This window comes from Chaetodon auriga, chromosome 13 (genome assembly GCF_051107435.1).
Source record: "Chaetodon auriga isolate fChaAug3 chromosome 13, fChaAug3.hap1, whole genome shotgun sequence".
NCBI lineage: Eukaryota > Metazoa > Chordata > Actinopteri > Chaetodontiformes > Chaetodontidae > Chaetodon > Chaetodon auriga.
In genome coordinates, this window is record NC_135086.1 from 17,508,202 (window position 1) to 17,531,128 (window position 22,927).

Sequence of the window (22,927 nt, forward strand, 5' to 3'; positions counted from 1 at the left end):
CACTTCAGTTTTGTGCAGATTAAATAAATTAAGTATCACATGTTAATTAGCAACCTTTGAGGTGCAGGTCGTCTGGACAGTCAGGCTAGCTGTTTCCCCTGGTTTCCACTCTTTGTGCTAAGCTAAGCTAGTTGGCTGCTGTCAGGAGATTCATATTTACAGTCGTTATTTGTGTGTGGTACCAATCTCCTCATCTAAGTCTCAGACATATAAGCGAATAAGCGCATCTCCCTAAACCTCACACTTTCCTTGCAAATTGGCTTAAGACCCATTCCCTCATTGCTCTGTTCCATTTTAAGCATAGACGGCGACAGAAGGGCAAAAGGTGCCACAGTCGAAGCCCCCACTCTGCTAAGGCTGCCAATCTGGGTAGTTGTGTGCATCCACAGGTAAGAGACAACAAAAAAGAACATAGTGATGATCCAAGTTTCTGTCAGTCTAACTATGATAAAAGGAGAACACAACACACAGCAAATTAACCCAATGAACCAGAAAGGAGAAGAAGAGGACCCTGGCCTTTGGAGACAGAAACCAACGGCGCAGAGACTCTTTGCCAGGAGGGACCCAGGAGTCTGTGGCAAGTCACGTGCACTCCAGATTAGCATAGCTGATGAAAGGACCCTCTCTCAGTGTGTGTTTACATGATACTGCTGTGAAAAGAAGCCTTTCTGTCCTCCTCGATCACATTCTACTAGGAAACAACATTCAGTCGATAAACAGCGCTCTGCCAATAACATTCTGGCAAATTCCGCAGCTAAAGGATTGGCTCCTCTTTGTTCAGCTAAAAGGCTGGCAAGCTGGTCAGTTCTAATTGTGTGTTTTTAGCTGCAGCTGTAACCCCACGGTCAGTTTATGGCTATGAGCACACACAAATCACCAACACTCTCAAAGGTCCCAAATCCTTTAGACGGAAGATTGAGTCCTCAATCTAAAGACTGTATCCCTCGTTCAATAGAAATGCGTCCTACGACCACTGCTGCAATACTGTCCCAGAAATTTAATGAGTCTCACACACACACACACACACACACACACACACACACACACACACACACACACACACACACACACACACACGTGCACAAGCAGAAGAGAGAGGAGGAGAAAGAAGAACTGATGGCATTTTGGCCTCATGATATTTAGCTTTCAGTTGTAACTTAATGAAAAAAACACTGGTGGAGAACCTTATTTCCTGCTCTTTCCTTCCTTAATTCCTGAACCCTAGTACAGCCCTACTGTAGTGGTCACTGTACCTGTCTAGCTTATGCTTTGTAATTAGCTGGCTTGCTGTCTTTCTCTAGTTCTGGCAAAGACCCATGTTGCTTGTCTCCTTGTAATGTATTTCCTGTTTATATCTACACTGTACGCTGCTCAGTAAAGAAAAAAATGCCCCCCAAAAAGATCATCTGAAGCTGCTTCTACAGGTTGATTTACTTAACACAGCTGAATGATTGGCAGGTTGTGTTCCTGTAGCTGCAGGATGGAGAGCTGCCCCCCGTCACAGCCTAATTCAACAGAACAATGCCAGCGACACTCCTCTTTGTCCCAATCATGTCATGCCTTCACAAGCTCAGAGGTTCCTGCCAGCCATGACATCACCACACCGCCATGCTCACACACAGAGGGGCTTTGTGCGCCTCGCAGGACCCCCACAAAAACCCAACACACCTCGTCTCGCCTCACCTCTCCTCCCTCTGCACTCGCTGTCACTGCAAACAAGTTGAAATGACTAAAAGCACTCAAAGAGCAACTTCTAGGAGCTGAAACCAGAAAGGTTCACAGGTCAGACCGACTTCTCAGTGCACAGAGCAGAACAGACTGTTTGTTGATGGGCAGTTTGGGAGAAAGTGTTAACACATATTACACATCACTGTAGACTATGTAAAGCGGGCTTTTCCACTCAGTTCAGTAAATGTGCTGCTCCTGAGAATTTGCAGTGAGTCAGGGTGAAGAGGGTGAGGTTAAACCTGCATCACGGCAATCTCTCATCATTTTGTTGTGCTCAGAGTTTAAATAACAGTAATTTCTAAATCTCGCTCCCCCACATGGCCAGGTAGCAACATAAACCAGAAGAGTCTCTGTTTAAACTGCAAGAAAAAGCACAAGTTTTATTGCAAAGATGAAAAAAAAAAAAAAACCCACAATGATTGTGAGATGCCATTGCTCATTGAAATGATCCCCTCAAAACATCTAAATGCAAAATCAAACGCATGCCAGACTGATAACAGAGAATGTTGGTGTGCTGTACAGGAGTAAGAAGTACAACAGATATGTCTTCTTATTGTCATGGAACATTTTGGCGTTTCTCCTACGGTTAACTACGGCCAAGCTTTTACCTCTGAGGCGTCAGGAGCAGGTGTGTTTGAGCAGGCACACACAGAGGCATGGCGTGATGTCCACGCTTCAGCGATGCATGAAGCATGCACACAGTAGCACACATGCTGTTTGCCTGCTGCTTTTTACCAGAAAATGATGGGCATGGCCCTGCACTGCTTGCCGAATCTCCCTGACAAAGGAGCAGAGGAATTTACTGTCTGTTGCCATTGTTATGGGACTGTATCTCCCAGGATAGCTGTATCTCCTCCCATCTTCCCTTAATGTTTCCCAAATTCAATTATCACCTCATGCTATTTGTTGCGAGCGCACTGCCTCTGCAGTGTGCATGTGGTGTGTGCGCACTATGGCTCTGTTACTCCCATAGTCTTTCTATTTTTCTTTATGTCTCAAAACGGAACAGGACACAGAGATTCACAAATTGCAGGCAGAACACAGAACCACAAGCAGCTCTGTTACTGTTGCTATAGAATGCAGTTGTGCCATTTTAAGACGGAGAAGGAAACCTCCGCCATCTTGGCACAGCGAGCTGTGGATGATTGATCATGTGATTTAGGGATTTAATCCAATTTGAAGGCAGCCTGCTCTGTGGTCTTAGGTAAAGTACGTCTTCATAGCATTCAGCAGACGTGGCTCTGTGCCCTGACAGGGCCAGAAATGCAGACAGTGAAAATGTGCATCTGAAAAGAATTCATCTGGAGCATTTCAGTGTTTCCTTGGAGCCGAGATGCTCGCTGATTTCATCTGGTTTAAAAATAAAGAATATGCCATCTAGTGTTTTTACTCTAATGCATGAATTGGTTTAAGTTCATTTGGTGCTGTGTGTAAAACATTTTTCTTCCTTAAAAAAAGTGACTTACTCATTCACACTTCATACTAAAATAGTTTTTTTTTTTTTAATACTTTTTAAATGGACAAATAAAAGTCGAGTCTGTTAATTCATCAATGTATGAGGTTCATTAACTGAAGATAAAACATGAAGGTCTGTGTTTCAGTCATCTCTGCTGACTTATAGTAAGGTCACAGAGTTGCATGCAAAAAAAAAAAGTCCTATTGCAATTGTTATGAAAGATAATGCGACATTCGTGCCCGTTTTTGTGGGAATGGGTCATTTTTGCATTTAATTGTCACTGACATAATCATAAGCATCCTCGAAAGGTCAGTCATTCACAAGCAAGGATGGAGAGAGGTTCACCACTTTGATACTTTGACACATGATTGTATACATTATAATACTACATGGGCTTGGGAATACTTTGTAAAGCTGTTGCTGGTAAACACAGTTTGTTTGCAAATGATTGCATTTTGTTTTTATTTATATTTCAGACAGCGTCCCAGCATTTTTGGAATCAGGGTTACATTCTGATTAATTGTTCAGCCCAAGTACACAGCTGTAAATACAAGGTATTAACCTTTCTCTCACATGCACATTACAAGACTGGTAGTGGTGTTGGATCAATATTGCATGAGTAGTAACTACTGAATATTAAATGAGAATTGGGCAGATGGAATAATACTCTTCAGCTGCATTCAGATCACAGCCCTGGTGTCATGAGAGGAGAATATGTATATACGTATACGGTATATGAAAACCATCCTCCATTCTATGAAGTACTACATTATTTATATGTGTGAGTGCAGTCAGACAGTAAGGAGAAGCTTCTGAAACAATGCTCTGAGACACACATAAGCTGACTGTTGATATGGTACCGGTTCAACACTGGAGTCAAACACAGCAATTAAAGGGGAAAACCAGAATTGTTCCAAAGGGAAAGTATACGTGTGTGCAGATGCAACTCTCTCACTTTCATTGTTATTTTCTATCTGTAGTTTTTGCTGTGCCAACATCCAACGTGACATCAACATGCAGCATGGCCAGAGACAAAGATAAAGACGAGTAGTATAAGCACAGAAAGCACACACACTCACAGACGCACACACACACACGCACAACAAGTGAGTGAGTCATAGGTGTTTCTGTGTGTCACTGTGTCAAAGAGATTCATCCTGGGATTACTCGTAAATGGCACCGCACATTGCAGCTATGCTTACTGTATGTCTACCTGTTCCCACGCCTGTGCCATGTGGCGTGTGTGTGTGTGTGTGTGTGTGTGTGTGTGTGTGTGTGTGTGTGTGTGTGTGTGTTTGCTCTGCTGTTTGCCAGATGTGTCACAGTGTGAGTCAGGTCCCATGAGTATTATTCTGCAGCAGTAATGCGAATCACTGCCTCAGAATAAAAAATAAGCTCGGTGGTAGGCTGAGTGAGCATTCGTTAAAACACATTTGACCGCTTTTGACCATGGGCAGCCCTCGTTATTCTCCAGAGGCTGCCCATAGGTGGTTAGAGTTAACGAGCAAGGTGCGGTGAGCTATGCCCTGCCTCAGTCCCAACATGCACCTCTTCACTGAGTGAGATTAATTACCGCACGATTCTGAGCCAATCTACACCCCTGCTGTTCTCCTCGTCCCAGACGTAGACACGCAGCTACTGTACACTTAAAAAGCATATTCAGACACATAAAATGCAACACCGTGTACATAATTAATTAAAAGAGCTTCAAGGCAAAACTACACTTGCACATGATCGGTCAAGAGCAGATTGGTGGGCTGTTGCGACTGAGGTCTGAGTTCAGACACATTCCACCAGCAGTGAAGCATTTTCCTCCAGTGGTTGTTGATTGCCTTCAGCTATATCCCCCTCGCCCAAGCCCATTGTCAGCTGTCCAAGGATGACTGGCTGCAGAGATACTCTCATGCTTCCAGTCAATACTGTCTTTGATGGAGAGCAGGGGCCAGCACTCTCCTCACCCATTTAGTGTACACACCCCACTGAGGGCAGCAAGACCACGACTGACACACAGACAGAGTAAAAACGATTGTGAAACCCAGGCACACATACTGGTACACAGTCAGGTGTCCACAGCTTTCCCATGCATTCATATGGACAGTATGTGCTTTAGTTTATGTTGCACCATTTAAACCTTCTAGATTATTTTCTAGATTATTACTGGCTTCAAACCCCACTGGGCACCTTTCAGATGTGAAGCTTTTTGCCTGTCTGATTTTGCTGATTTGGTCATTTTTCCTTGATATTCCTGCTTCTACCATGGGTGCGGTGGCTTAGTGGTTAAATTATTTCTTTTTTGTCTGTTTTAATTGTGTTTATTGTTGATGTCCATTCAGGAGTCTTCACTCGGTGTTTTATTTTGAAATTTTACCAGATTCTCTGCACCATTCCTGTATCTGACTTCCTGCCTCCCTCGATCTGCTCTGTGCAGACTGACGCGTCGTCCATTAAAAGTAGACTCATTGTCTAGTATGGCAGCGATCAACGGTGCAAGCTCAGTGGAATTTCGGGGTAAGATGCATCGGCTCTGCACGTTATTGACCAGTTCGAACATAAACCCAGACTTAACATTTTTCCTGTGAGTAAACTGGTTTAAGTCATAACAATGTTGGATTACTTATTCGGAACACAAGTCAAAACCAAGAGATGACCTGCAGACTAAGTGCCCTTTGAGCTTGGAGTATGATAAAACCACAAATATTGTGCATATGGAGGTGTTATGCAGTAGTACATACAGTATATACCACTCGCAATCACATCTCAATCCCTGTCTCTTTCCTTTTTTAGTCATTAAGAGGCCCAAAACACACTCCCACAACACATGTGTGGGGTGAATCATGTAGCCAAGCAACAGAGCCGGGCATCGCTGTAGATTTGCTAAACTGTATCCTCTCATCAACTTAAAAATACCTCCAAATGGTTATTGATTAGTTTATATAGATTGTTATTTTATTAGGCGTATAACATAATGCCCTCCATTTGCCAAATTGCAGTCTGATATTGACAGATGCTTTTAGAGGGCATCCAAGTGTTCAGTGCAATGCCAACACAGTTTTCTAAATGTGTAATGGTTGTTTTCTGCAGGGAGTGACAATGTGTATCCATTTGTACATACCGAACACGTTAGGGCAGAAACAAACTCACTCTTGATTCAACTCCTTGCTATTCTGTGAGATCAAATACATCCAACTCAGACAATCTTAAAGAGGAAACATCTAAATCAATTTGTGTCCAAAATGTTGTTGCTTTGGTTTAAACTATGGCTGCTTGTATCCCTCCTGCACCTCAGCGCTCTGGTGCAGATCACTGCTTTCCCTCTCATGCAAGCGCACACTTCCAAGCTACCAGACTTTGAGATTTGTTTCAGGATAACGTCAGTGACATTTCTAAATCTGCGTTATTGTTTCTTCATGAATGCATATTTAGAAACAAACTGTAAGCCTGAGGGGAAACGTGTGGTTCTGGGGATCCTGTAGCCCGATTCAGCAGTGGATCTTTCACCTTCACCAGCTTAGTTTGGTCACAACATAATGCAATCCTAGAAAGAGGACTATGATTGGCTTTGCACGCTTGAGCTGTCTGACAGACACATAGCTGCTACAGAGGAGCACAATCCCCTGATGAGGAACCAGCAGCCGCTGTTTGCAGTAGAAACACACTACCATATGTTGCAGACTGCACAAAAAACTATGGCGCTGATGAAAATGTGAAAGGTGGCATGCAGAATATGGCATGAAAAAAAAAGCCCATACATTCGCTATATCCATACTCTATCTGGCCTGCGGCTGTGAAATGTGCTGGATGTGCCTATATTAGTGGTGTGTGGAGAGGCACTGCGGTCCATCCTCTCAAACCGACAGCAGCGTCTTGAAACAAAGTTCCCTGAAGACAGGAAATGCTGGCCTGAGCGGTTTTCATCTGGAGAGTGCATTTACGCTTTGGTATCCATGACAGAGCCTATCCTATTGTCTAAAGGAGCCATCGTGGTGGCAATGGAGCCTAAATGAGGCCAATAATGGTTCTCTGCTCGGTCCCCAGAGTCTTCCCTGTTTAAAAATCGATTCTCTGCTTGACAGACTGGGAATAGAGAGAACTGGAAGACATGGAGAGGAAAGCGTGTGTGTGTGTGTGTGTGTGTATATGGGGGGTGGGGGTGGTGGTGGTGGTGGGGGGGGGGGTGTTAAAAAGGGTTACAAAACATAAGAAAGATACCAAAAGGTAGTCACTACATTGGCAAATACGTGAATGTGACAAACATTACTCAGTACAAATCAAGTTTGATTTGCTCATTTCCTGCATGCTGACTGTTTTATGTCACTGTCGTTATTTTATGTCAAATAGGCTTTTTTTTTTTTTTTAAATATCTCAATCACACACTCTCGATTATTGAAATATTCAGGAAAACAATTATCTTTTACTGTTCAAGTCTAAGTTCATGTACCATGCACCAACAGACAAACACAGAGGAACCTCTGTATCCAGGACTGTACGTTCTTGTACTACCCACACGGTTGTTATTCCAAAACTGTTTGCACTGACAGATGCTCTCAGCCTATTTCTACAGAGCAGTTGCCAATCACACCAGCATCCCGTACATGTCACTGTTTGTGGTCCAGCTTTATTTTATGCCTCTTTGCCTGTACATAAAAGCTGTATATTTATATTTGTTATCTTTGTTTAGCTGTACGTTATTGGTTTTGGCATTGCCCGTTGAAAGCTACAGCTGGAGTCAAATATGTGACAATACACCTGCGCAATAAACCTCTTTCTGCTGTAAATATGACAAGGTGCTCCTATTTTTAAAAAGGTGCCCATTTAATGTCAGAGCTGTGAAAAATTAGTTTTTTTCCCCCCCATTTCACTTCTCTGGATGGCAGCATCTTGGATTCTATACAGCCTGTCTGGCCTGGTTATGACTAGCAGAAGTCCTAAAGTAACTGCCGAGGATGTTAACTATTTGTTGAAGGTTTCATTTTGGAGAACAGACTGTGAATCAGGATGCAGAAGCTGGACTCCGCCTCATGTCTCATAGCTTTCACGATGTCTTTGAGTGTGTGTACTAATGTGAAACAATGAGTGGAGCTTTATGTACAAGACCTTACGATCGTTCTCATGAAGCCTGGCAACAATCGACTCCTGGTGATGGATTATTCCCACTAACTCAATAAACTGGAAAAAATGTTTTCACTGATTTTGAGAAAATGAGTTTCAAAAAACTGACTGCAAAAATATCTTAAGGCATGCACTGAATGTGTTATCTAAAAAACGTACATAAGCAAATTTGTTAAGATATCATATCCATGCTGACTTCTGCTGGACCGAAAAAACAACTCACTCTGCTCACACCAGAAGGCGACACTACAACACACAGCACAAACACACTGCATCGCAACTTACCAAAGCGAGGGTAAACCTGTCACAGACTTGCAGTGAGGTGGAAAAGTCTTCTCTCCTACTTTGTTGCCTACAAAGAGCCCAGGATGCTGTCAGTTTTGCCAGTGAAAGATATATGGGCTTCATCAGCAACTGGACCAATGAGAGCAACCTGCGGGTGTTGCGGAACAATAGCTACAGCCAATTGAAAACACAGAGCACACACACAAAGAGAGCAACGGAAGGTGCATGAAAGCCCTATTAAACTGATGAGGTCTTATTGAGTGGATGCTATCACACACGAGCTGGAGACGAGGGGGTGGATGAGGAATCAGAGAATGTTTTATTCAACACGTGCTCACCTCCTTATCTGCTCTTATTTACACCCCCCGTCAACCCCACCTCACAGCAGCCCTGCTGTGTGTGAACTACAGTCCTTAAGCACGTCTCAGTGACCTTCAGCTGTCTCTCGTGAATCCGGCACGCTCACCTGTTTGCCTCACCCCGACCCTCATGTGCACTCCCATGTGTGACACAGTGCAGAGTGGAGCTCCAATTGCCACATCCTCCACATATAATGATGCATATGTTACTTCCATACAATCGTGTTTGCAGGTCTAGATTTACTTATTGTGTACGTTTCTCTTGAGTTACAGACAGTTGTTTTGGCTGTTACAAATTCATAGGTGGCTGCTAAACTTCAATATCTACCATCCACTTTGGCTGGGGATTAAAAAAAAAATTGTGTTTAAAATCCTGAATACACACACGCACTCACACACACTCACTATCATTGATTGTTCTCCGACCACTGCTGTATTCATTCTACAGTGCAGCTGCTGTTGGTCTCAGACAGGGAAAAGGGCCCTGCGGGGAACAGTCCAGTTATCTCAGATGGATCCTTATTACAGGATTTATGTGAACAGAAAAATAACTGTAAGACAGTGAATCTGAGTGTGTGTGTGCAATGCGTGTGTGTACCCCTGCTGTGAGGTTATCCGAGGCTTTGTCAAAGAAATATGGAGAGGGCTTTGTCAATTCCTATCCTGGCCAGTGAATAGCCGCAGCTCTTCACAGGCCATGTGTTCAGCATCTTTTGTGTGGCATATTATAATTAGGTCCATAATACTGCCACATTACTGTCATATGATAGCAAAGCACTGCAAAGAGAGCCAGCAATGAGCAGGCATGCCCGGATCGCCTGGGTGAAACCAGTCAGCTATCTTTCTCTAATTTTCTGACACCCTTGCAAGGCCTGGGCAGGCTGATCTGCACTGGTGTGTGGATGGAGGGGGGAAAGGAGGAGGGACAAGGGACGAGGAGAGGCAGCAGGGGAGAGAGAGCGAGAGGGAGAGAGGGAGAGAGGGAGAGAGGGAGAGGAGGAGGCATGGCAGGGGCTGCAAGCCTAGGAGAAGTGCCAGATCACTGCTGGAGCCAAGAACAGGACTGACTGGGCTTGTGTGTCAGATCAGTGTGCACAGGCGCACACACACACACACACACACACACACACACACACACAGAAAAGCATATGCAGGATGAGCAGACACATAGATGTCACTGACCTTCGACAAATGCGCTGCAATGTCACAGCTCTAACAAAGTGAGACACTAACACTTACTGACCATCTTCTGAAGATCCACCGCTCTGTGCACTTAAAATGCAGTTTGCCATGTTTGTGCTTGTTTATTACGAGCTCTCTATATCCAAGTACATCAGATTTGAGCTCATCCTCAAACGAGGAGGACGTCTGCTGTCCCTAACTTCTTGCTGTGCGCGCGCCTCTGTGTGAACTCGACTGGACGAGTGTTTGAAGGCTTTAAACAGTTGGCTGGGAGTCGGGACCCACTCATTACTGACCAGTGGCACTAATGGCCAGCATCCTGTACACAATGTGAGCCTACGTCTGAGATGGCTGTTCCACACAGTGCAATATTTATGGCAGTCCCTACTCCCTGGGGACTCATTGCACCATAACACAGACCACTGCAGCTGACAAAATAACAGGGCAGAGTGTTCTTTTAGGAAACAGTAGAAACACCTCTCATTGCCTCTTATTGCTTCTCTCTCTCCCTCCTTTTCCCTTGCCAATTCTCGCATGACCTCATCTGTGTTTTTGTCTTTTACTTCTTTATGGCTCAGAGCTGGGGCCATCTGAGTGGATTTCAGTGACAAGTTGACAAGCCAAGCAACAGAGAATTGAGATAAAGTCCCTTCTCTCTCTCCCTCTCTCTCTCTTTTTCGTGGTCCAGTCCACTGAGAGATCACGGCTTACAATTTCACTGTTGTGAGCAAATCTGATCTCAGAAATTCTGACAACTGTCTTACAAGTAACTGCCAGCTCTGAGATTTTCAACATCTATGTCTCCCAGGAATGTGACAACGGTGTTTCACTTTCTGAAGCAATTCTACAAAAAAGGGAAAAAAAAAGAAGAAATGATTAAATTACACCTTTAGATGCAATTTCATCCTGTAAGACAAGGCAATTTGCCAAGACTAATCTTGTGTGTGTGTGTGTGTGTCACAGAGGAAGAGGCTGCGCTTCTCCATTCATTCCTGTGTACTGTATGTGCACACTGGAGCCATTCAAATCTTGTCTCTTACTCATTTGCCCATGGGACAGTGGCAAGATTTTCCCAGAGCCGATGCAATGTGGCAGCTGAGAGAGTGATTCCATTGTGACTGGTGCGGCCTGCCCTCCCTGCGTTATGACAAAGCTGATGGCAGCATGTGAACAGAGAGGGAGAAAGCTAATACGAAAAAAGTCACAAGTAAAATCCAGTCAAGCTCGTTCCCATGCCGGACAGGACGATGTGAGAAATGATCAGCGTTGTCTGGTCTGTTTTCTCTTTTTTCTCTCCATGAAACCCAAAACTCATCCTCCAAACTTACTCAAAAAAACAGGTGATTTGTCATCGCCTTCCCAAATGTCTGAATGGCCTCCATATCGGCACAATGGCACTGGAGGTCATTGTCTTCCAAAACCTTTATAAATGAAGCTGTTCTGCGTGCTGTGTTCTGCAGGTAACCTGGAAACTCCTCCCTCCATCATTCCCATGATTTCTGGCATCTGCTGGCTGGACTTTACAAACCCCTGTCCTCCCTCCTCTCTCTCCCCCTCTCTCTCTATCTCTCTCGCTGAGTATCATGTGGTGTTGACTTGAACTTGTCATTGCTCTTCCTGGTCACTTAGATCGGAGGTTCCCAACCTTTGTTCTTAAGGAACTCCTCTCTGTCACTGAATAAACAGACGACCCCTGGCTACGTGACATATTTAAAGGATATTTTATTTCACATTCAATGCATAACAACCACAGTAGAGAACAACTGATGAACTAATTGCAGGAAAGTTTGCATAAAATGAGCATTTTGGGTGAATTTTGAGCAGATTATGTCCTGTGAAAATTACATCAGATGAGATTTCCTGAGATTTTTAGAAACCTTTCATACAAATCTCCATCAGTAGTCTTTTTTAATTTGTAACACTCATACAAACTTCATGGGCTTCTTTTTTTGTCAAACGGCTCGGCCATTGTTCCATTCGCTCTTTGTTTTAACTGCATACTTATCGAATGCAGGACGAGGCTACGCAGCTGTTTAGCAGAGTGAAGGTGAACGTACATTGTGTTCAGGTCTTATCTTGTGAGATTCTTTTTTTTTACTTTACACCTTAAATAATAATCTAAACTTTAAAAATAATTTGATTAACTTTTCTTCACAGAAATGAATGAAACGTTGAGATATTGGTCTACTTTGTCTTTTTAAACAAGGTTTTCTTACAACCCTTCTTACAACACTTAAAATCAACCCCCACCCCAGTGAAGATTTGGCAGCATCCAGTGAGTGTGGGGGACCAGTCGGTAAGGGAGTGTGCCAGCTGGACTAAGGAATCTGTCCTTCCATCGGTTCACTTATTTGTTTTTTTGCCCTTTATCTTTTAGATAATCCTGGCTGGAGACATGTTCCTGGTGGTGGGGGGAGCATTTCAGGCCCCTCCAGGGTTGTAACAGCATTGTAAACATTAAGGCACCCGAAAACTTGGTTTCAATTCTTTGGTGTTTCTCTGTAATTCCTCAGTAATAAACAGCTCTGTGAATGTCAACGCATTTTGATTCAAATGTTGCAAAATCCAGACTGATGCACAGAAGCACATAACATGGCCCTTTTCCCAAAAGAGCTCCAATCACTTCAACCCAGCGAGAAGTCAGGCAAAAACACAAATACAGAAATCTTGCGGAATAAACAAACCTCTCATAACTTTGGCTGAAAATTGTGCGTTGATGTAGGACTCATCACTCATAGTAGGAAGTCGAGTGAGAAAATGTGTTTTCAGGGCTGTTTGACTTGAACAACGTAATTTTTCTGGTGAAGACAGACGCTTTCGGAATGGAAATCTAATGTAAAACATTGTCATGGTCACAGTTAGCTGCGGTAACGAACGATCATGGCCGTCGTTAGAAAAGACACCAAAGCTGACTGTCGGTAGTAAACAGGAAACAAACACCACTCACCTGTGTCCCACGCTTTCACCCTGACCTCCCCCCTCTGTGGACTCTGTGGTGCTACAGTCATGTCAAATGACTTCTCTGCACTCACAAGAGTCATAATTACTATGGCCACTAGAGGGCCCTGTCACTTGAACGTAAACATCTAGTTTTTGGTCGCTTGCTGAAACATCTGACGCTTGTGTAATTGCCTCATTTGGATGCTGTGAATTTCATGAAAAACAGCATTAATAACACGCAGCCCCCGGCATTATAGAAGTGAAGTACTTATATGCATGTATACATTTAATCACTTTCCAATTTAGCAGTCCAACCTTAATAAAAGATTCCCCTCAAACATGCTGCACGTGCTCTGCCAGTTGCTTTGCATTATTATCCTTCAGAGTCTCTCTCTTTCTCTCTGTGTTATTTGGGAAAGGATGATTCAAAGCCAGTGGAGCAAATAAGAGCTCAGTATGTCTCTCTTTTCACTCCTTTTTCACTCTTTTTCTATTCCTTGGCCATCCTCTTCCCCTCAGTGATTTAGACGTACCAGTTATTTTTACAAGAAAGCCTCGTGAGTAAAGTGAATCGAAGCTAAAAAAAAAATCGACATCATTTGAGTCTCCGTACTGTAACTGCTCACTGGTTAGGCTTTCAGATGACTGCACTGACACGCCGGGCTTCTGGAAGTGAATTTGGCCTGACTTTGTTTACCATATCGACAGCTGTCAAAGAAGAAGAGAGAAGTGACGCTCGGAGAAAGCTCTCCAGGTAGAATGAAAGAGTATGAGAGAAAGGGTAAGAAAGTTAGAAGTGGAGTGGAGCGCTATTTGCAGAGAGAGTGATAGGAGTGTGCAGAGAGGTTATCAGTGAGGAGAGGAGGTGAGTTCAAGCATCCAATGTCGAGTATCCTGTGGATCCTGCTTTCATGTCTTCACCTGTTAACTCTACACATCATTTTGGCCTCTGGTTTGACTGTTGGAGTTATTTCCTGCAGCTCTCCACCTTTGTGATAAAACCCAGCAATTACAGCAGAAATTTTGGGCAAGCTCACATTGATACATCAGTTATATTCTTTTATTTGTTTATTTATAGGAGGCCCGGCACATTAATTACCACTGACATTTAGTAACAGCAGCGGGTTTGGCTCAATAACTAATTTTCACTCATTGTTCCAGCACAACTAAAACTAACAAATGGCTAAAAGCATCAAATATAATGGAGCTTCAATAAAAACATTGTACACTTTGTCTTCACAACCTTACACAAACAATTCACTCAGACATTTGTGGTCTACAGTGCTCCACACCGGTGGTTCCCAACCACCAGACTGTGAAACGGTACTGAGCCACAGATCATTTGCTTCCACACTGAAAGGAAATACTATGATTTCCCCAAAGAAGCTGAATAATCTAAGCAAAATGAAGAGAGTCTGTCTGTCTGAATAAATGTATCTGTCCTCCTGTGACAAACATTCATATGATCCACTTCACACTTGGAGGATGTATTGCTGAAGACCCAACAAAGTGCAGTCGAGTGCAAGCTCTTGAGATCTACAGGACATATTTATTAGAAGTGCGTTACTACAGCCAGAAGTGCACACTGTAATGTATTGAGAGGGGACCTCTATTAACTGTTACAGCACCAAACGGTTTGGATGAGAGAAAACTGTAGGCAGCGATACCGGAGGCCGAGCAATCAGCCCGTTCTGAAGGGACACGCTGAGAACAGGCACTGCACTAGTACTTAAATAACATTAAGGGCTATTTGGGAGATTGAACTTGGTCTTTCTGTGCTGCATCCGTCAGCTTCCTGCAACAGGATACAGGTGTTCTGTGGAGCTACTAGTGTTTTAACGAACTGGCTAATGTGAGTTAATAAACGTTTTACAAAGGATGTGTTCCACTCTAACTGGCTGACCTGCAAGAACACTGTAAAAAAAAAGAAAAAAAAAGATAGGGACCTTTGCCCTGCACTACATTTGATGTATAGCTCATGATTTAGGGGGACAATTCTGAATAAAGACATCCCAGGGACAGACTTCAGCTGACAATTGTGTGACCAGAACTGAAATCTCATATTGTTTTGTTTTCTCGCTTCAGTTCATCACAGTTCTCAGCCATCATTTAGACCTGTAAGGGAAAAGGCCTGAAGAGTTCAAGCTTGCAGGTCTTCAGACCACCATATAACTGCCATCGTCCTAATTTGTGAGATGGAAACCTGATTTATTGCACATGTTTGGTTATTTTGAAGTGCAATTAATCAGGCAGTATTCTCTCTGCGCTGTTTATTGTTCCTTTATTGTCAATCAATGTGACAAGGAGGAGATGGTCTTTTAAAACATGACCCTCCTCCAAATATCAATTCCAATAGTTCAGTGATGAAAACAATGTGCATGTGAGTGTGTGTGCGTGTGTGTGCATGCATGGCGGGGGCTGAATTAATGAATTAGCTCTCAACGGCAGCCTATCCTCCACCTTTTCTGCATTGGGGAAACAAATCACTGACCTGTCCTTTCTGCAGTGATCTGAGGGGCTTCATCACATGACAGACAGGCTAAAAGCTTCTATTCCCTGACACTGCTCTGTATTCTACGTCTACGTGTTATTATTGTGATTGCATGCGTCTGTGCATAATTGAACATTTTGAACCCTTGAGCCAATATGCCTCAAATGAATCCTCAGCTCCCACATCAAAATGATTATTTCTAAACAAACCGTGTTTAATCGACTGCATGCCTCCGCGGCACTCTCCATCTGGAGGATGCTGTGTGACAGCTTCCCTTAAATTACAAATATCAATCTGCCACAGTGGGAGCTCAGCTGCCAGTGGCCTCATGGGGGTCCTCGTCAAAACAACCAGCCTTCAAAACAAAGCCATCAAAACGCTGCGCTCGCTCGATGCTTTGTTCTGATACAAGCACGTTTGTCATCTGATCACAGTTCTGTTGAAATGACCAGATAGCGGAATAGCAAGTGGCTTGTGGCACGCGGACACAGATTAATGTGTAGAGCTTGTGATAATACACAGAAAATAGCAGCTGAAGTGAGTAGGATTCAGTAAGGAGGCTGAACTGAATTTGGCCCAGTGTGTGGTTCTGGGTCATCTCTGTGTGGCTCCACCCCTCTGTCCCTCGACGGCAGGGACTGACAGACGCCAGCACCAAGGGCTCCCAATCTGCCGTGTTATCGGCGCTACTCTCCCAAAGCGCGTTCCCCCCTCCTCGTCACCGGCTGTCTGCCCACGGCAACACCACCACTTACACTCCATCCACCCGCTTATTGATACACTTCACCACAGGATCTCCTTCGAGTGCTCCTTGGGAAAGCAATGGGTCTGCGGGGTGGCCTAATTCAATCAACAGTAGGAGCAAACACACACATCATTCATCACAACACAGGACCAGTCCAAGAAGACTCTCTACCAGCTCTTCCTTCTTATTAGATGATCATCAACTCACAAACAACTTGCCTTACTGTGGTCCCACTGGGCACTGAGCTGCTGTTATCACGTAAAGGTATTTTTAGACACACTCGCCCGTGCACATACATACATACAGAGCAAACATAATCACAGAAAAACAATGCAGGCAATTATTAGGCACACGGTGGACGTCATGGCTCCCCCAGGGTTAATCTGATTTCTACTTGGGCTGCATATTGGTTCCCTCACTGTGTTTATAGCAGGCACGGTGTGTGCCGCGTGCTTTATAACAGGCCCAAGTGGGTGTTTAACCCTGTGGAATCCAAAGAGGAACTTGAGCAGGAGAAATGCCTTCAGCAAGCACGATCATCAGTATTTCAAATTTGGAGTCTCAATGGCACTTTACTCAGAGGCACATTTATAAAATGCAGCAGCCAGTGTGATATGCGGCTGTTTTAATGTGCCAAGAATCTCAGGGCCAAGAGAGAAAGAGAGAATCCCTGAATTCAACATTAATACTGACAAAACTCCAACATTGCCTTCAAAAGCTTTATGTTCTGTGCCTTATTTCACGATATTTTGGCACACGTTTTGTACATTTTCCACACAAGAAAAGAACATGTAGTCACTTTTTGCTGTGGCGTTTATGACAAGAAAAAGAAGAAAGTCGGAAAAGAGATATTTTCTTACAGATTAATGTTGTATAATTGTATAATAAAGTGGTCCCCAAGCTATTACACCTCTGTCTGTCAGATTGTCATTTTGTTGATATATTTTCTATTTCCACAAAACCGACTCTCACATGGTCAAGCCAAGCAGCACCTCATAATGATCAGCTAATGGATTTCATCACCGCTCAGTACACACATGATGAAGCCATATAAAACAAACACTGCAAAGCATGGTCAAAGCTGAAAAAACAAAACAACAACAAAAAAAAAACAAAAATCAGAGGGCATGTATGACATAATGTGTCATTATACCCTGAGCAGTGCAGTAATGGGACTTAATGTGTCAGCTAAAATGGCGAACATGCAATATATATGAAGCACGATCAGACAGATATGACAAGACAACACAGCTGGCCTGTTTTCCCCAAGTCTTCTCCAAATGTATCTTAAATGGACAGAACTCATTACAAACAGTCAGTGCTGGCCTATGAATACACTCTAATCCCATATGCTCACTTGTGTCATGCTCAGACTGGTACACAGGCATGTGGCTCAGTGGCTGCTCAAATATTTAAACAGAACATTTTAGCCAAAGAGAGCTACTGCAGCCACTGAACATTTCAACTTACAAAATCAGCCCAGAGTGGAACAAAGGAACTGTCTGTTTCAGCACCACGGACAGTTCCTGTCATCTTCCCCATGACGAGGCGCTGCTGGCAGCAGCGACAGCCTGCCAGTTTTATCTGCTGCACTTTGTAACATCAGACAGAAGTGACTTTACGGATTCATTAATGCAAGGCCCCGTGCTCATAAAAATTACACCCAAAATCCAGAGTGACACACAGACATATTCTTTCATGACTTGCTATTGTTTGACATAATGAATTGGAGATGTGGCTCACCTCCAACTGGCCTCTGGCACGTCTTCTCTGCCAGCACACACAGATATAGGTCACCTGACAAACTAAAAAACACTATCTGCTCTGATTAACGGTACAGAGGCCCAGCCTGGGTGGATTCTCCAAATTCAGTCCGGCGAACAACCAGCCAGACAGCACTGGTTGGATTTAATTGCGTTTCAGGCAACCTAATAGTCTCTGGTGTGTGTGTGCGTGTGAGAGAGAGGGAGGGAGGGACACACACACACACACACACACACACAGAGGGGGAGGGAGAGGGGGGGGGGGGGGGGGGGAGAGAGAGAGAGAGAGAGCGCCTACATTGAAGCATGCGCTCACTTACAGCACATGTTCGAGACGAACCCAACAGCCACTGACCGACAGACCACCAACAATCACTCTTTGAAAGGACTTGTAGCAGGGTCGAACAAACACAAAACACAGAAACAACAGGAAATAAATAATGTAGTAGACAATTCCCACGGGTTGCCACTACATCTCAAAGTGGTCCGGTATTTGAGATCCAGACGCACTTCCAGAAATAGGATCATCATCAATCATCACTCAGATTCCTGCGTCATGCGTCGGTATTCGCACGGTTCCACCCAAGGGAGCGCGCTGTTTGTCCCCATGGGAAACTCGTACAGTAGGTCGAGATGGCAAAGAAACCGAAGGCTGTTAGAATACACGCTTGATGAAGCGCGGAGCTGTCGTTCCAATACAGTTAAATGAGCGTAATGATACGGATAAGCTTTGGCGGGGCAATAAGGAAATGACAGCGTGTGCGCGAGTTTGGGCTTCTCGTGTAGTGTCGATATCTGGAATTTAGACTCTGCGAATGCAATCAACCGCTGTGAGTGTGTGTGGGGAAGTGTGTGCGTGCACGTGAGAAACACACACATACAGAGCGAGAGAAAGAGAGAGAGAGAGAGAGAGAGAGAGAGAGAGAGAGAGAGAGAGAGGGAGAGAGAAGTTCTTTTGTGGCGCAACCATTAAAAAACTTGGGTCTATTTTATTGTTAAATCACCTCAGTGGAGCCAGCAGCCTGTCTCTTCCGTAGAAAGGCAAATAAGGCTTACTGGTAGACTACCTTCAGGGAAAGCTGTCGCCTCGTTTACACCTTTATCTAAATCCTCTCCTCAGTGAGCTCCAGTGAACCCGGCGAGCCGGTGTATGAGACTGCACTGCAGAGGGCTTCTCCGGCATCTCCATGATTGAGCTCATGAGCAAACATTGAAAAAAAAAAAGAAAAAAACGGACACTCAGTCCAAAGGAAGAGAGACACTGAGATTCCCTCTCACACTGCGGCACGTAGGCTGCCATTGGTTTATTTATTTATCTATTGCTTTCCTGAATGTTGGAGCTTCTAATCATCTATATTCAGCTTCATCTCATCGCCTGGACAGTGGCAGGTGCTGAACTTCTCTTTAAAGCATTTGACTGACTCAGAGCCTTTTTAAACTGATGAATATCGCATCTCCACCACCGTGAGTTTTTTTTTTTTTTTCGTCCCCTCTAGAATAACTGCTGCAACTGTCCAACAGAAACCCAGAGTCACAAGCTATCCATTGAATGCCGCAATAATCGAAGGAGCAGTTAAGTTGAGGTCTGCGAACTTTATCAAATGCTCAGAAAAACCGTGTTATGTCGGCAAGCCAAGAGGAAAACTGGCCTACCTTCAACTCGGTTCCAAAATGGTACGACGCCGTTTGTCAGTCAGTGGGGAAGGCTTTGGACATCACAACTCCGGGTCAATAGAGAAAACACGTTTCCATAAAATGGGTGCAAGCCAGTGACAGTCTGTGTTTCAGCGAGGTCACCCATTCAGCCAATCGTCCGGTTTAAATCCAAACAGAATAATGGAGATCTTGTCTCTGTCCTTTGGGGAAGAAGTGCGCCAAGCGCTCTCCTACGCAGATGTGACTTTGCGCGCTTGAAATAAAACGGATTATGGGTTAAAAAAAAAAGGGGGGGGGAAATACTACAACCAAGAAAATTAAAAATAAAATGTATATGAAAACGAGTGGGGGCGAAGCTGCCAACTGATCACCCCCTACCTCCCAAAATCTGACAGCTGACTTTTACGCAAATCGTGCTCAATTCCTAATCCTCTCCTGGGTGCTTCACCATCCCAAACGCACTGGCTGGTGCGATCCCCACTCAGCAGCGCCGCGGTGGAGATGGGAAAAAGAAATGTATGGATATAATGGCCAGATCCGATGGGGGGTTTCCTTCACAGCTCTGTAGTTGCAATGCACACGACGAGAAGGATCTCTCCACGGTCCTAGTGCACCACACACCGTCTCCTGCTGGCTCTAACACACGCCGCGGCAGCACCTGCACTCTGTCATTTTCATCGATTAAACAGTGCAATGGATGAGGGGAAAAGAAATTCCGGCAGACACCTATAAGTCAACTCAAAGCCACAACGCTGAACAGGACGGGATGTGCAAAAAGGCTCCTCACTCGTCGGAACGGGGAGAAGAGGGTAGGGGTGAGAAAGGGAGAGAGAGAGAACAGAGGGAAGGGGGTAGAGGTGAAAAGCGAGAGACTAACAGAAAAAGAGAGAATGGGCTTCAGACTGAAACCTACAGTGCAGATCGCCCCCGCCTCGTATGTGAGAGGAGCTTGAAATGGAGTCTGAACTCAAAATCTCATTCATGTTAAATGTCCGTTTGAGAAAATCAGCTGATTCAGTGATATGAGGTCCTACTGAACAGCATCACCCCTTTGAGATGAATATGGTTGCAGTTGTGGCAAAACTCAGAGGTGATTGACATCATGAGCAATATGGACATGAGGCACGTTGACTCTTTAAATAATTACAGCTAGCAAGTGATTAAAGAATCTGGCAAAAAGTTGTTTGTGGTGTTTATCAAAGCGGCCCGGATCCTTTCAACAAGACGAAATGTGGCCACTTTTCACCTGAATAATTTTGCCTCATGCCTCAGGAAAAAAGCAGCTTTCACTTGGAGAAACATTTGGAGCATTTTTTTCTGTCGTAATGGTGGTATCTTAATCCTGAAAGAAGTCCATCACATTAGCAAGTTCGCAGTGTTTGTGAAGGATGGAGTCTTGTTGCTGGTAACCTAATCACCTTCTTCAAGAGGGAGCAAATCTCAGCCCAGGGTGGAAAAGCCTGTTACATATTCATACATGTAAAAAACTCCACATTTTGAATTCAACGAGACAGGAAGTCAAAACTAAGATTAATAAAACATAAGCATAAAATAGAAAAACTAGGAGGATCACACTTCTGTTATGCATCTGTCCGCTTCAGCACAAAACTGCAGTGACGCAGCGTCAGATCAGTCCGATCAGCTGCAGCGCCCAATCACGGACGTCCTCACTCCTCACTCAGAGATCCCTCTTCGCTCCTCAGAGCAGAAATACATTGAGTCCAATGACATCACATGATGCCCAGTATAGCTCTGCTGCTTTTAACCTGAGCAAAGGTTGAATGTGCCAAATTAGAACAGAACACCTGTGTGGGCACGCAGGCACAAGAACAATGGTCAATGATTCAGCTCTTGTATTCATCTCCACTTATGTATTAGTGTGTGCATCGGTGGTCATGAGCAGATGCCTCCTTCTAATGTCTCACAGACACACACACACACACTCCCTCACTATTTCGTGAGTGTGTGTGTACCTTCTATTCAAGGCTGGTTTGACAACTGGTTGAATAAAAATTGCTCTACGATAATAGAAAATTTGAAGTGCTGCACTAACATTGAGACCCAACCCAACCCAAACTAAGCTGGGCACAAGGTACATAGGTTTAGTTTTTACTGGAGAGGATAATAAGTATATTTCAAACTCTGTATTTTTTGCGTCAGCACATGAAATTCACCACTCCAAAATCGATCTCAGTTAGGAGCCTCAAAGGACATGTTACTCGAGCCATATTTATTGATTTCTGCAAAGCATTTCAAACACTAAATTATTAATACCTTCTTGATGAGCCATCTAACTTCTTTCCACTTCTGGACGGCATGTTTCGGTTCTGCGTGTAAATGAGACAGCTGTCTTCTATGTGTTGATGACCCCCCCCCCCCAGCTCTGTTCTCTATGCGACTTGCTACAACAGAATCAGCTATCCATCACAAGAAACGTACACAGCAACAAGCTCTCTTTTCATGCCTGCTGTTTCTCTGGTAGAAGCAATAAGAAAGTAATAAAACCTGGCCACAGCATGTTCTGTGGGTTCGCTGGAGGGACGATGATTCTGGAAACAGAACATCTCTTTCTGCTGGAGTTTTTGACAATGCTGCGAGCAGCAGCATGAACACAGTTCTGTTCACCTGTGCCAGCTTTCAAACAGCTATGGGCAGATGTATTTTTTTTTTACATAAACATAAATTCAGACCACGATCCTCCAAACATGTCAGCCACCACCAGTGGTGTAGAATGTACTGAGATTATTTTCAGAAGTAAAAGTTACCGACCACACTCCAAAAACACACTTTTAAAAGTAAAAGTCCTGTATTGACGATGGTGTTTAAGTAAGACGACAGACGCATTATGAGCTAAACGTTTTTAAAGTATCAAAAATGAAGGATCATTATTACTGATACATGAATGTGAAGGTAGCATGGCAGGGATCGAACCATCGACCATCTGATTGGTGGATGACTGGCCCTACCTCCAGAGCCACGCACAACCTTCACAATAAGGGTCACAAAGAGCCTAATTTAATTTTGTTAATGGACATTTGTTCAGACTTACTGAATGCTTCTCACTCAATGACATAACTGTCAGTTAATGCTTATTAGTGAAGGAAATAACCTTAATAACATATTTAGAAAGTATCAAATAATGTTTACTTTATGTCTCAGTTAACATGAACATTATTATGGGATTACTAGACACATTACTTCAATGTTAATTAA

General features: G+C 43.9%; 1 protein-coding gene across 5 annotated transcripts in view; it reads right to left on the reverse strand.

Annotated features, from left to right (window-relative positions):
* The window catches only part of il1rapl1a (interleukin 1 receptor accessory protein-like 1a), a 159,776-nt gene extending 139,287 nt beyond the window's left edge, over positions 1-20,489 (reverse strand). For 4 of the 5 annotated variants that reach the window (XM_076746127.1, XM_076746124.1, XM_076746126.1 and 1 more), the window contains exon 1: positions 19,712-20,489. The gene's annotated coding sequence lies outside the window, so the exon portion shown is untranslated. Of the gene's footprint in view, positions 1-8,578; positions 8,949-19,711 lie in introns of those variants that run through there. The other variant, XM_076746123.1, reaches the window with a different exon arrangement.
* Between the last annotated feature and the right edge of the window lie 2,438 nt (positions 20,490-22,927).